The sequence below is a fragment of the Alligator mississippiensis genome, chromosome 16 (genome assembly GCF_030867095.1).
Source record: "Alligator mississippiensis isolate rAllMis1 chromosome 16, rAllMis1, whole genome shotgun sequence".
Classification (NCBI taxonomy): Eukaryota; Metazoa; Chordata; order Crocodylia; family Alligatoridae; genus Alligator; species Alligator mississippiensis.
In genome coordinates, this window is record NC_081839.1 from 4,292,240 (window position 1) to 4,307,345 (window position 15,106).

At 47.9% G+C, this 15,106-nt stretch overlaps 1 long non-coding RNA gene across 1 annotated transcript in view; it reads right to left on the reverse strand.

Annotated features, from left to right (window-relative positions):
* The window catches only part of LOC132246543 (uncharacterized), a 251,315-nt gene that overhangs the window by 182,655 nt on the left and 53,554 nt on the right, over window positions 1–15,106 (reverse strand). The window contains exon 2 of the long non-coding RNA XR_009457880.1: window positions 11,840–11,973. This is a non-coding gene — a long non-coding RNA (uncharacterized LOC132246543). The remainder of the gene's footprint in view (window positions 1–11,839; window positions 11,974–15,106) is intronic.

Here is a 15,106-nt window from a genome sequence, read left to right on the forward strand (position 1 = left end):
AATAGCCACAGCTAAATCACGGTTCTGTCAGGCGATGCTCTATTTAACAGAAGCTGCCCATCTCCTCCAGCAGCAGCAGCTCAGGGATCTCCTCCTGAGTCTATTTTCTCAGTGAGTGGCAGCAATAAATAAAATCCACCCGCTCAGTCCTTGAAATGCCATCATTGCCCCCTTGCTTGATTGCTTCTGGTGAGGATTTAGCCAAATGCGGTGCAGCCGGCTGCCAACTGTGCCTCCCTCACCCCCTCTGATGGGCTGGCAAATAATGACGGGAACGGCGCGGAGAATGAGGCTCTGTATCTCGGAGGAGGTGAGCCGGGGATCAGAGACGGTGGCGTCTCCTGATCTCTGACCCGGTGGGGTTGGGGGTGCTCAGAGAAGGACATGCCAGGGTCAGAGCCTCCTGTGCTTGCGATTGTAAAGTCAAAGCAAGGTCCTGCCCATCAGAGCTCCCGGGTCCCTCTTTGCAAGAGTGAGGGATGTTAACCCTCATGTCTTGGCCAGGTTCCAGCACGGCTAATTGCATTCTGCCTGCCCAACGTTAATTAATTTTGTGCAGACACAGTTGTGCTGGGTGCATTCTAAAAACCAATAAAGAGATGTGTGGAAGGGAGCAGGAGGTAGCAGTTAGCTCAAAGGCCTGGCTACCAGGGCTTGAGGATTATAATCCTAGTGGAGCCACTGGATCACCCCAGACGAAGCAACAGGTTGTGTTGGGGTTTTTTTTTGCCAGCAATCACCCATCTCTAAAAATAGGCCTGGTTTTATTCTGCTAGAAGGATCACCAATTCACTTTTACCTAAGACAAAAATCCAAATGATACAAAGAAATTATAACTCAAATCCAGACCACGATCTCATGGACTGGAGTTACTTTCTATGAGCTGGAAATCATTCACCTTGTTTTGTTGTGGTCCTACCTCGAAGGCCTAACCCGGACCAGGGTGCTAGGTGCTGTACATACACATAATAAAGAAAAAAGTCCCCATCTGGAGGAACTAATACTATAAGGAGGCAGTATTATCTTAACGCATAAAGCGCTAGCCTGGCTCTCAGAAGATCTGAGTCCTGTTCCCAGCTCTGCCCCTAGTCTACTGGGTCATGCTGGACAAGTCCCCTCACCTCTCAGTGTGACAATAATACCAGCCTGCTCTGTAAAGTGCTTTCAGATTTACTGATGACAAGAGTTGAGGATTATTAAGACAGAAAAGATGGGATGTGAAGTAGAGATGCAGTGAGGTAGATGAAGACGACCGAGTCCCACCCAATCCCTTTACAAGCGGAATCAGTGATAATCCTATTGCTAGCAATATATTTTATTGATCTTTCATCCTGCCAGCCAGTGCCCTCCTAATCAAGTGTTATGTTAGACCCCAATAACCAATAGCTACAATGCTAATGGTTCAAAAGAGGACCCGCTTTTGCCTGTTGCGGGGGCATCCTTGTTCAGCCTCCTGCCAACATTTGAGCAAAACACTTAAATGGATAGAGGTGAGAGGGATTTGCTAGCCAGGGGATTTCTGGGGTTTCCCCAGAGATATCGCCCACCCATCCATCCATCCATCCATCCATCCATCCATCCATCCATCCATCCACACCCCCACCTTTCCATCCATGCATCCATCCATCCACATACACCCTTTCCATCCATCCATCCATCCATCCATCCATCCATCCATCCATCCATCCATCCACATACACCCTTTCCTTCCATCTATCCATCCATCAATCCCCCCCTTTCCATCCATCCATCCATCCATCCATCCATCCATCCATCCATCCATCCATCCATCCATCCATCCATCCATCCATCCATCCAGCTACTTGCAAATCTCTTACCTGACCACCTCCCTTTACTTAACCCATCACGATGCTCTCTCTGTTCTTTTTTCACTATCAAACTCTAAGCCTTGGGAATGAATTTGTCTATGAGCTGTTGGGCAAAAAGCCCAGGTGAAGAGGAGGGTCTTACACTTGGGTCTGAAAATTTCCCCTCTGAAAAAGACATTTTCCATACATGTATCCCAACCCTATACAACAGGAAGCCCAGGCTGGCCTGGTTTGTTATTTAAAATATTCATATTACAGAACAACTGTGAGTCTAATTATGAAGCTGAACCTTCAATCTGTATCCCATCATTCTACAAAAGCCATTAAGATCACAATCTGAGTATCATTGCTGGGAAGCAAAGGGCAGGGATTTTCAAAAGCAATTGCTCTACTCCCATTGAAGTCAGCACAGATGTGTAAGAATAATGATTTTTTTCACATGCATTGGTCCAAACAAAAAAACCAAAACTGTTAAAGGACTTCTTTCCAGTTGCCCGAATGTGTTTTATTCCAGTGAAACAAGAAAAATTGAAAAATGTCATTTCTGGTAAGCCTGAAACATGACCTTTGCTCTAAAACTAAATACTGTGTTTTACTTTTCTCTCCTTCTGTTTTCTTTTTTTTAATTTTGGTCATTTTTAATTTTGGTCAATTTAAAAAAATGAAACCACTGTTTGGAAATGAAAATTCAAGGTTCATTTCCAAAACATAACAACGCAACATTGGGATGTTTCGGTGTTCCCCTCTTTTGGAGGAAGCTTGTCACTCACCTTGAAGATTCACAGGCAGTTCCTGTCCCCTCCTAGCTCCCCCCGACCCCTCAAACCCCAGAGTTTTTAGCAAATTTACCATTTACTGAGAACATTTCCCCCCGTCCCAGCACAGTACTGGGATTCCTGCTGGGCTTCAGCTGGAGCAGCACTAGGTCACATTGAGTTCCTTTAAAAATTGCCACCCACGCCACGGCTCCTACCCACCTCTTTTCAGAGAATGCCCTAAATAGTTTTAATGGAACCGTACTGAGCATATTGCCCCTTTCTTCCCACACTGGGCCCGTGTAGTGACTTGAGATGCCCACATCCAGCACACGCAGGTGCAATACATTTAGCTAAATAAGGGTTTGAATCATATATTAAGAACCATTTGCCACATGCTGTTTGAGAAAACATAAGGTGGGGCGGTAGAGAGTGAGGACTTTCCACTGATGCTGATGGACACAGATGATATTTGTGGGGCTCCCGGACAGCCCAAGACAGCCTGTGCTGCCTAGAGCCACCACACAGGGTCTCCCTGGGCTCAGCAGTGCCTTGCACAGCACAGCCTGTCCCTAGGATACTTCCACCCCTGCCATGTCCATTATCACTCCTCCCAATGCATCCCCCCATTAAAAGCTCGGGCATGCCAGGCGTTCTTCCTGCGGCCCCTTGGCAGGTGCACAGCACGGATCCTTTTCAGCACCAGTTCCTCCCATCCCATCCCTTACACTTGGATGAGGGGCTAAATAGTTGGAAAAATTGTTCTTTGCAAGCTTTCGGGGACAAACACCCTTCTTCAGGCAGAGGGAGGCTGTTCAAAAGTGAAGAACAGTTGCTTTTCCACGGTTTGCATTTTTAACCGTCCAATTGCATTTTGGTTTGAATTTTTAACAGTCCAATTTTCAAAAGCAACTCATAATTGGGAAAAAATGTTCTTTGCAAGCTTTTGGGGGCAAACACCCTTCTTCAGGCCCTCTGCCTGAAGAAGGGTGTTTGTGCCTGAAAGCTTGCAAAGAACACTTTTTCCAACTATTTAGTTGGTCTAATAAAAAAGAGCATATTTTACCCAAAGAACCTTGTCTGCCTGTGTCCTTAGACTAACATGGCTGCAACCAAAACTTGGATGACTGTGCACAGATGTTGAGATGGAGAGGGAAAATACATCCTCCCTGTGAGTCCTTGACAGACTGTCATTTGGGTTGCCCTGGGAATATTTCAAGGAAGTCTGAACTGCAGAGGGAAACACAAGACAGCTCCTCCATCCTGCAAAGATCCTTGGATGCAGTGAATCTCACCCGTGGATGCATCACAGGAAGGCAGTCTAGACAGGTTCAGCCCTTCTACAGTTGCGGATGAGCACGGGGGCTGTCGAAGGGCACCAATGCAAGTTCGAAACCGGTGTTGTGCTAGAAGAGCCCCTGATCACAGGGAGAACAGATGCTGCTTATTTTAAACCCTACTGTTAACTCATTAAAGCAGCTGTCTGCCATCCCCTGAAGACGCCTGAATTAGAATTCAACTCATTCAAGAAAACAGCACAAATACATGTGGCCATTTGGAAGCAAACTCGTTAGCAGCTCATTGAGTTTTGCTGGGGACCTGGAGAATGGGCTGGTTTTGCGGGGAGGGCTCTGTTTCTTGTTGCCGTGTTAGGGCACAACCCCCTTGTTTCCGCACTGTGATCAGCCTCCGATGGACCTTCCAGGCTCTTTTCAGAGGTAACAAGCCCTGACGTGTCCTTATTGCTCCAGGAATTTTGAGCACCAGACAAATGCACAGCAAATAACCTGGTGCTCCCCAGACACCATCCTCGTCTCCTAGAGAATTTCTCTCCAGGCATCGAAGAGAAAAAACCCCCAAACAGAGAAGCCTGTCCCAAACGTAGCTTCTCCAAGGGGGCAGAGAGGAGTTGCTGCTGCTGGAGAAGCTGAAAGGATGCTATACACCTTTCAGGCGTGTATTTGGTAGCCGTGTTGGTCTGAGACAAAAAGACATGCAAAAATCTAAAACGCTTGGTTCAGAAATGATACCTTTTATTAGACCAACTGAGCAATTGCAAAAAAAAAATAAATAAATAAAAATCTTTTTCTGCAAGCTTTCGGGCTCACACGCCCTTCATCAGGCGCGGGGAAAGTTCAAGATGGTAAAAAGTCCCCGTATGTAGGAAATAAACTTCATTTTTGCACCGAGGAAGCAGAAGCTGGAAATCTGTCCCTCTGGGGCCGTCCACTCTCATGGACCCAGACACTCTCACGGCCCCAGAGGGACAGATTTCCAGCTTCTGCTTCCTCGGTGCAAAAATGAAGTTTATTTCCTACATACGGGGACTTTTTACCATCTTGAACTTTCCCCGCACCTGATGAAGGGCATATGAGCCTGAAAGCTTGCAGAAAAAAGATCATTATTTTTTCAATTGCTCAGCTGGTCTAATAAAAGGTACAATTTCTGAACCAAGAATTTTAGATTTTTGCATTCCTATACACCTTGGCATTCTGGAAACACAAGATTTAACTCTATGTTGGGTTTCAACCACATCTTTTCTTTAAGGATCCTACAAGACCTGGACTCGGAAGACCTGGCTGGCTACGGACTTTGTGTTTGACCTTGTGCAAGTCACTTAGACCCAGATCCTTTGAGGTTTTCAGGCATTGATTTGGGGAGTCAGGGGCCCAGAATACCTCTGGGGGTCTGGAATTTGGTCTCTCAGCATCTCAGTTCCCCATTAGTACAATGGGGGATACTAACACTGCCCTACCTAATGGGGTTGCAGGGAAGCTAAGTGCATCGCGGGCTGCTCAGATATCAAGACCTAGAGTAGAAATAGATACTCTGATGGATAAAAATCCCAGTGTAGACACTGCCTCATCCTTAAAAAGGAATCTGATAGTGATCTGCTCAGAGAAGGGCGAGCGCGCCACCCCCCTTTCCCTGTCTTGGAGCTATGGGAGGTAGGGGGGGCGTTGGGGTGGGAGAGGCAGTCAACGATTATGACTGGTAACAGAATATAGAAACCTCCATCTCTCCTAGGCCACGAGGGAGGCGATCTTCTAAGCTGACTCAATTTAGGTGTCCAAATATTTAAACAGCGGTTGGGGGGGGGAAGAGTCAAGTGTATTTCATTTGGGGACCAGTTAATAGTTGAAGAACACAAGTAACGGTTTAAAAGCTCCCCAAAGTGACAGCAGACAGCTTCAGAGCTATTCTTTCTCTAACAGAGACATTAACCTTTCAAAGCAACTCCCCACCTCCCACCTGGAGCTGTCGAGGGACAGTCTATTGTGCTATTGAACAAAGAGCCCTGGTTATTACTCACAAGTGAATGGCAGGGATGAGCTTTAAATAAAAAAAAGATCAATAATAATATATCAACAGTGTGCACAGGGCATTGGAAGAAAGAAGGGAGTGGGGGGAGGGAATGGAGACCGGGGAAAGGGAAAGGAAATACCTAATCGCTGGGTCACCGTGATCACAGGAGTTATTAAAAGAGTAGTTAAAAAGACGCTGATTGGGGCTTTTAATCTCTCAGCTCTGCATGTAGGTCCCCAGGGCTGAATATTCACTTAACTCCAGAGTGCGGTAATGTCAGGGCCGCGCCGAGCGGCTGCTGAGGACGGGAGAATAGGTGGGCGTCTGTGCAGAAACTGCCCGTGTCAGCCAGGCACAGCACACCAGAGGGAGGAGCAAGAGACCTGCACAATAGGTGGCGTAAAGCAGCAAAGTCCCAATGGAGCAAGGATTATTTATGCCATCTGAGGATATGGCCCCTCTATTACGTGACGGACCACAAGGCTGTGTATTAAGGCCCCGTTGCTCCACTCTGGCTGCATAAAGGGGTCTGGAAGAGGATGGAAAATCCCCCTCGGGAACAAACCCTGTGCAGGGGATCCGCTTGGCTCGGAGGGGGGTCTAACGTGAGCCCTGCTCCCATCCACCAGTGCGGGAGTGGGTTTTGCAGGCAGAGCAGAGTACACTGCCCGTGGGGAGAGGAGGTATGTGAAGCAGACTGTATGTGAGGGCAGCCCTAATTCACAGCCTCCAGTCCCTGCTCCAAGGGCATCAAAGGAGGGAGCGAGTCGCAGGCCTGGCACTCTGGTAGCGCGATGGGCCATGAAGAAGGATCCTGTGCTCACTTGCCCTTTACAATGAAAGACCAGAACGAAAGGTGCAGTGAGTTTGGTGGGGCTCAGCCAAGTCCCCAGCACGCAAACACGTCACTTAAACAGTCGCTGTAGCTGATCCTCTTGTTGACCGTCCCATTTGAAAGGAGTGAATGGGCCGAAGACATCCAACCTCCCTCTGCCCTCTAGATGTGATACCTGATCCATTCCCGCCGGCAAGGCAGATCCTACTGCCTCGGTGGTACCTGTTCTGTGATAAATAGAGGACGCCGGTCTACGAGCCCTCTTTGAGATCATTTTATGCTGTGCAGAGTGAAACCATTTCACAGGAGCAACACAGCCCCAAGAAACTCAAGCGCCAACCTTGTCTGCATCGGCGTGGGAGGGAGGGGAGACTACGCCAGGAGCTTGCCCCTTCCCGATAGCAATGAGGTCTCCGAGTGACCGCCTCCTGTCGCTGAATGGATCTCGAGGACGTGAATCGGTCAACGAGGCAAGCAGCAATTCTGCACTGATTTCGCTGAGTGGGGTTATTATCTAAATCTGATTAGAGAAGCAAAAGGCAGGAGAGCCGGCGCGAGCAAACAGGAAAGGCCAATGGAAAGGAGCAGAAAATGAACCCGGGTGAGAGTGGGATGTCGCCGTCTCCCTGAGCAGAGCGGGATCTGCAATTACAGCTCAGCTACTGCGAGAGGCCTCCCAGCAAACACATGGTTTCAATGGAAATCCAGGATATGAATCACACGTGAAGCAGGATCCCCACTGAACTGGGAAGGCACAGCAGCTTCCTACCAGTTGGGGCAACTCGTCTTCCCAAAAGGATGGGCAGCAGGATTTGAACCAGGTATCCGAGGGTCCAGCGAGGTCGCTGTCCCCATGTGTTGTCACGAGGAGCACCAGATACCTGCAGGAAGGGCTAGTGGAAGAGGAAGGGTGGTCTAGTGGTTAGGGTGTTTTATCTGGGAATCAGGAAACTGAGATTCAATTCTCTATTCTCCCAGAGACTTCTTGTGTGCCCTTGGGCAAGTCACCAAGGCAAAACTGCCATATCTCATAGGGCTCAGATAACAGGTCCTCAGGTAATAGTGTGATAGGGACTGGATAGATGGTTATGAATCTCCCAAGTCGTGGGGAAGAGCTCATTTATGGGATGACATCCAGCAGAAGAGAGTGCGGTCACAGGATAATGCTGTCCTGCAGCTAAATGCCCAGGGTGGGGGGAAACCCTGACCAGTTCCAGGAATATTAATCCCCTGGCAGGGGTCTGCTGCAATGATTTTATTTCTGTTAAGCCAAATAATGCATAAACACCGCATCTTGCTTGCATCAGATGAGGCAGGAGTATGGCATGCTGACGTGCCAGCAGATCTGATTATTTCAGAGAAGAGAGCTTGCAGCGGGAGCTGGCTTTAACCTCATGCAGGCCCTGAGCAAAGGCCTGCACGCCGCTCCTCCTGCACGCACAAGGGATGGCTGTACTCACTTAGCATAGGGGGAAAGACTGAAAGATCAGGCCTGGGTTTGTACCTCAGCTGACTCGCAAGCAGCACAAGATTTTGCTTCCTGAAAGAGGGGACTCTGTGTCAACTGCAACCTCCACCATTCAAGGAATGGTCAATACGGGATAAGTTACTATTGCATATCCTATGTTGCTTTGTGCTGAGGTGCTCTAAGATGCTTTCCTAGTAGGGAAAATCTGTGCAACCTTCAGGGGAAAGGTGGGAAGGTAACTGGAGGACTAGCAGTGCTTGAGTGATGTAGTTTGCATCCTCTCTGCAAAGTTGGTAGGTTCCAGCCCAAATTCAAGTTGTTCGCAGGCTCTGTGTTATACTGCCATCTGAGTCGGCCATCCTGGGTGTACAGTACTAAAACCTGAATAAAAAGGGGGGTTGTGACGATAGTAGGGGGAGTTGGTTTAAAAACCAATGAAGACCTCCCTGGGTGTGTCTACATGTGCATTTATGCCAGCTTAAATTTACTGCACGGTAAGCAGGAATACGCTGGTATCTACACATGCAGGCATTAAAGCGCATTAATGCTACGTGTGGACTGACTCAGGACTAAAGTTAGTCCCAAGTCGGTCCACACACACAGTGTTACTGCACAGTAAGGCGCCTACACATGCAGGCATTAAAGCACATTAATGCTACGTGTGGACTGACTCAGGACTAAAGTTAGTCCCAAGTCGGTCCACACACACAGTGTTACTGCACAGTAAGGCAGCTACACATGCAGGCTTTAAAGCGCATTAATGCTATGTGTGGACTGACTTGGGGCTAAAGTTAGTCCCAAGTCAGTCCATACACACAGTGTTACTGTGCATTAAGGTGTCCATACGTGCATTACTGCACAGTAGCTAATCAGGTATAAATCTGATATCTGTGTGATGCAGGTGTGCACATGTAGACACGCACCCGCACTGCACAGTAATTTCGGTTACTGCACAGTAAATGTGAATATGTAGACGCACCCCTTGAGACTCACCTGCTGACCACCACCCATATCTTTCAGCCTAACATTACACTAAGAAAATACTCTGATCCTGGATCACTCCTTGCACCTCCTGCAGGAGGATAACTTCCAAGGCACCACTGTATCTGCAGACTGTCAGCAGAGGAGGAGCAGTACAGAGCCCTTCACCCCAGACAGCTTACATTTTAGATGCTGCAGACTTTAAAACTATACACGTTTTTCCTGAGTCCTGGGCATGACAGTCCCTATGTGCACACAAAGATGACTTTGATCCTAAAATGCAGCTGCCCCTGGGACGCTGGGGGCAGAGATCACACAAACATATAAGACTCTATATAATCACACGCTGAGAGAGAACGCGTGGACAAGGGGGTAGAATCATATATTACAGAAAAGCGCCTGGGATCATCACTGCCAGCCCAGAGCAGGGGGCATCACACTGGCACCGTCTTGTTCAGAGCGGCCTCATGCCAAAACCTGCTGTAAATTGTTCATCCAGCATTACTGTAAGAAGGCAGCCTGCTGCAGGGAAAAAGGCAAGGTCTTTTTCCAAGCAGGAGTTGAATGTGACAAACTGAACTTCAAGCAGCATTTTCAATTGAGTTACAACTTCTATAGATTACGCCAGCCCATTAGAGGGAACCAGGTCAGCTGGGGGCTTGGTAATAGGTGATGCAGGGCCTTTCACCCTAGGTCATTGGTTTGAATCTAGCTCAAGCCATTAGTGATTAGAAATCTTTATAATTTGATGGCCTGGCCTTTCAGGGGAATGACTCGATATTCACGGTGTCAATTCCTAGCAGACTGAATCCACGTCACCAAATTTGCCCTCATCCATTGGCAGCATCAGCCAAGAACTCAAGGACTGATGGCGTTAATGACTGACACTGGTGGGAAAGAGAAGCAAAGCGGAGAGCTTTTGCTCTAATCTAAGTGAAAGCACCTAGACACTTGATGGCGCTATGGAAATAAAACCAACCACAGGTAACAAACTTCGCTGTACAAAAGGGCTGGAAAAGGCACAGACAGTAGCAGAGATTGGGCTGTTCATTTTTGCTGCAAAGCAAATTCTGAAACAGCCTCATGCTCCGTCAGCCCAAAGAGTTCACAGAGCGCAACCCCCTTATCCCCAGACCACACAGGCAATACTCCTGCCCCTGAAAGCAGTCTACCAAGAGCTGATAGGAGTATATACAATAGCAAGCAGGGTTGACAGGAAGACGGGAAGAAGAGACTAGCCAGGGACCTGCCTTATCCTTATTGGCTTCATCCACATACCATTGGGCATTTGTACACACCACGAGGATTTACTTCAGTTTAATGCTCCCTAAATTGAAGCGGTGGGTCTTTAAAAATTCCCCTTCAATTTAGGGCGAAGTAAACCTCCATGGCGTGTCCACAAGGGCTGGGCCTCTCCGGTAGTGGGGAGGGGAGGGCGAGCTGCCGGTAGGCCAAGCAGTCCCTGAGCTGCAGGGGGGGAGCGACACGTGTAAAAATGGCAATTTTGTGGCATGAACAAATGACCATTGAGGTTAATGAGCACCTTTCCAGTGATTTAAACAGGCTTCAGACCAGGCTGTATGTCCCTAGCAGGACCCCGTGCTGCAAGCAGCTTCCAGAGCAGGCACCTGATATGCACATACCATGAATACATGACTCCTTCAGAGAGAGACTACCATACCTTGCAGGAATTCAGCTCTCCATGAGATGGTCTGCAAAGGCTTTACGTGACTGACCAACCCCTAAGTTTTGAAGTGCCATTTGGATTTGATTTGGTGCACAGAAGCCTGCAATTTGGCCCCAGCAGTGGATGCACAAAGATGCCACGAGAAAGGTCATTTTGGGGGATTCGTGCCAAGAACTTGAAGCACAGAATGAAAACTGCACCTCCTTGGCGACCCTGATCATTGGGGCTTTTCAGAAAGACCTTGAGGCTGGTCCTTGTCAACTCTTGAGGTTTTCAAATTTTTCTTACTGCGCTGGCGTAAAAACGACACCTTTCAAACAAAACTCACGTGTGTGGAAATATCCATTTCTTAGTCAAAAACCTGCCATTTTCAATTTGTGCTCAGTTGGGGTTTTTTTCTCACTCTGGGCAGAGGTGACCAGAGAGCCCCTGACAAAAGGAAAAACCCTTCCCAGCAAAGCTATGTCAAAACCCACAGAGTGTAACAACACTTTTTAACTTCAACAAAACAGAGTATTTTTGCCAGAAAATCATGTAATTGGACCAGCTCTAATTATTCAGGTGAAAGCCAATGGGAAAACCCCCCAAAATATAACATACCTATTAGGTGAACTTCACCTCCTTTTTCCATTTGTTGAGCTTCCAAGCAAAGATCAAAATTTCCTCCAGCACATTCACTAATAAACTGGGCCTTAAAGATGGTGCTTGCAAGTGAAACTTAATTAAGGCTCAAACTATGACTCTCTCGCAGTGAGAGATGAACATTTGCCCACAATAATAGTGACTCTTACACTTCACCCTTAACATAACATTGGAAATAGCGTCACTTTAATTTTCAGATTTAAGCCAGCAAGCTGCCTGCCCCTTAACTCTGGTCAGCAAGAGCCAGTGCTGTGTTTCTCCAGCTCATCAACAGACGCCTCCTCTTTAAACACTTCCCGCTGAAGATCTTTAGAGTTTGGTAAAAGCTGTACTTACTGAGCAGATGTCCTCAACAAGAGTAATCTCTTCTGGCGTGCTATAATGGTGGGAGCTACTTTAGGAAGATCCTTGGAGCACTCTTTCTGTCTTTCTTTCTCTTTTCCTTCCAAGCCTTCAATCTGTTGGGGCTTCTGTTTAGGAAAGGAGGAGGAAAAAGATGCAAAATATGTTGAGACATAATAGAACTGGTGTGGAAGAGTGAAATATTATACAATACCATACTGATCTTTACAGGTCCTTATGGTTTCCTCGCCAGTCGGAGACCTGAGTGCTTTTCATTGGCGTGCTGAGTGATGGCATTAACATTCATTACATAGAGTTGGTTCTTTCTCTTCTCCTCTCCCTAGAGAGAGCACTGTTGTGATATGGCTTTTATTTTTATTTTTGCATGTACAAGCTGCTCTGTGCTGCTCTGAGGGATGACAGGGCAGAGAAGCATGCAGTCTGCTCGGGGCAGGTCTACATGCTACTGAGACCGCGTCTTGTGTAGACACAACCGACCCAGCTTTAAGCTGAAGATATTCCTAGCAGTGTAGCTGCAACAATGCAGGGCTCCAAAATGAGAAGCTACCTCATACTCAGTCTATGCCAAATATCACAGCTGAATGCCTATTGGTACCCAGGCTAGCTTAAAGCTAGTTCAGGTGTGTCTACACAAGTTGCGGGCATCAGAGTGACTGCGGTGGAGACCTGTCTTTGGAGAACAAGGTTTGTGGTGGACCTCAGTTCACGTTGGAGTGCCCGATCCTCTTGGACTGATATGCAGCACAGGCAACAACGATGAGAACGTAATTTTGAAATCTGAGAGCCAGATCCCCAGTGGCTGTAGATGAGCATAGCTCTATTGACTTCCAGGGAATTTCGGCTATTTGCACCAGCTGAAAATCCAGCCCTGCTGTTCTTCAAGCAAAAGCCGTTCATTTTTTCCCACCCCCCCCTCCTTTTTTCCCACCCTTCTGAAAAATGAAGAAGAGCTGCATTTTTAAAATAATTGCATGGTGAAGTTTGCCCGTGGCAGAACAGCACTGTGTCGAGATGGGGTGCGAAAGAAGCAGTACTGTTTTGCTGTTGTCGAGGATAATATGAAACACATGAAAATAGGACTTTTTTACATTTCTCCCTCCCCTTTCCTCCCAGCCCTCTCCAAAATGCTTAAGCCAGAGCCTTGAATGAATTACGTCCGGCTGACCAAAGAATCTGCTTCTGAAATCATACATGAAGGGAAGCACTTTGGGCTTCTGCCAGCATTGCAGAGCGAGAGCGAGGAAGGAAGGGCAGCTAGAGTTGACGGGAGGCACGGTTGTGCGGCAGCTGTCGATACCCCATCAGGCAGACTGATGGACACGCTGACAGCATGCCATTAGGTGTGTGAGAGCACAGTCCCAGCAACGTGCATTTGGGTTCTCCTGGAAGCATCAAAGCGCGACGTGCATTTGAGTCCCAGCAACGTGCATTTGAGTTTTCCCGGAAGCATCAAAGCGCGACGTGCATTTGAGTCCCAGCAACGTGCATTTGAGTTTTCCCAAAAGGATCAAAGCACAGGCCTCTCCCATCCACGGGCAGGGAGCAGCAACAAGCGGCTGCCCTCCAATGGGTCAGCTGGATTAGTGGAAGCAGGCCCACTGGCCACGCTTCTCTTGGTCTACAGGTAGTGGGTCCAACAGTTGTAATGGTGTGAGACATGAGACTCTTTCCTTTGTGATGCAGAAGACAATCGTCTCCCCAAATGGTCACCACATCCATGGCCCTGGCTTTGCCTAGACAGACCAGGATCTTTTCATCTGGGGCACACCTGACAGGGGACTTCTCCTCCAGCAGACACCTGGGCTCGAAAGGACCGAAGGAAGCAGAGCTGCAGAGGGAGGACAGAAGGAGACGGCCTTTGCACCAGGTGGTTTTAGAGTACTCCCCACTAGACCGTCATGGGTTTGATATGCTCACAAGCTGTCAAGAGTGGCCTCTGGGCCACCCGACAGCTGAGCTTGCACAGGGAAATCTTTTGTTACCAGGAGGCTTTGGCGAAGACCCCCATCGTGGTGAATATACTGCTGAACCGCATCTCTCAAGCTACCCGGGGGTCTGACTGTCTGGGCAGGGCTTTTAAACAGCCAACCCCTGCCTCCAAAAGGCGACACGTTGACACCCCAATGTCCCAAGCTGGAGACGAAATCAGATTCCTACCCGGGGTTTGGAGCCTCCCTAGTTTGGAGCAGGGGTTGGGGAAGATGCTTGGACCAAACCTCCTCGACCCTTCAGAGTCATGCACAAGCATATTAATGAATTAATCCACATATGTTTCCTGTGAAGCGGGTTTTATGACAACCAAGCTTTTGCATTTTCATCTGTGTGGCTGCCTAGGTCACTCGGAGCTTTACTTTTGCACCAGAACTAGGACCCCCCACCCTGCTTTTTCCAACGGTATAAATATACCCCCTTGCTCAACCAAAGGAGAGCCCCTGTTAGCACCTCGGGCACATGGGCAAGAAACTTGTAAACCTACCATCGAAGTGCAACGGTAGAAACACTCAGGAGTACCACTGCAGTGTCATAATCTCCATTTTAGAGAGAGGGAAACTGAGGCAAAGTGGTTTCTCCCACAACAAGAGGAGCGTGGAGTGAAAGAGCTGAGATTTGACTTTCAAGACAGCCTTGGCTCTTAAGACCATGCTCAAACACTGTCACCCCTCTTTCTCATGCTTCCTCTCTCTCTCTATGTTCACGATCTCATCTCCAGCATGAGTTCATTTGACAAACCCTCATTTCCAGCACCGCCCCATCAGAGGTGCCGTGTAACGTCCTTCCAACTTGACAGTCAGTAACGAGATGACAGGCAAACCCTTTCTGGGGGGGCATGATCCGTCCTAGCATGGCACGGCAACCTATACACATCTCCTTCAAGGCCTTTCCATAAAACCGCATCCGTTTTATGGGCTGCGTTAACAAATCCAAGGCTACCTGCAATAATGGACACCATTTATGGAGTTCCTCAAGCTAAAAATCATCAAGAGACCCTTGTTCTATTCCTGGCTTTTCCATTGACCCTGGCTGCCCTTCGGGAAAGTCATTACTCTCTGCTTTCCCCATCTGTAATGATCCTTTCTTTTGTAAAAAACCCCCCCAAAACAGTGAAAACTAAGAACAGAGCGCCCTGAATAGGTGTCGTGATATCATTAATATCAGCATCATTGCCGCCATCATCCTTCAGTGGTAATGATAACGATACTCTAATAATAATAATCATCATCCTTCAGTGATAATGATAAC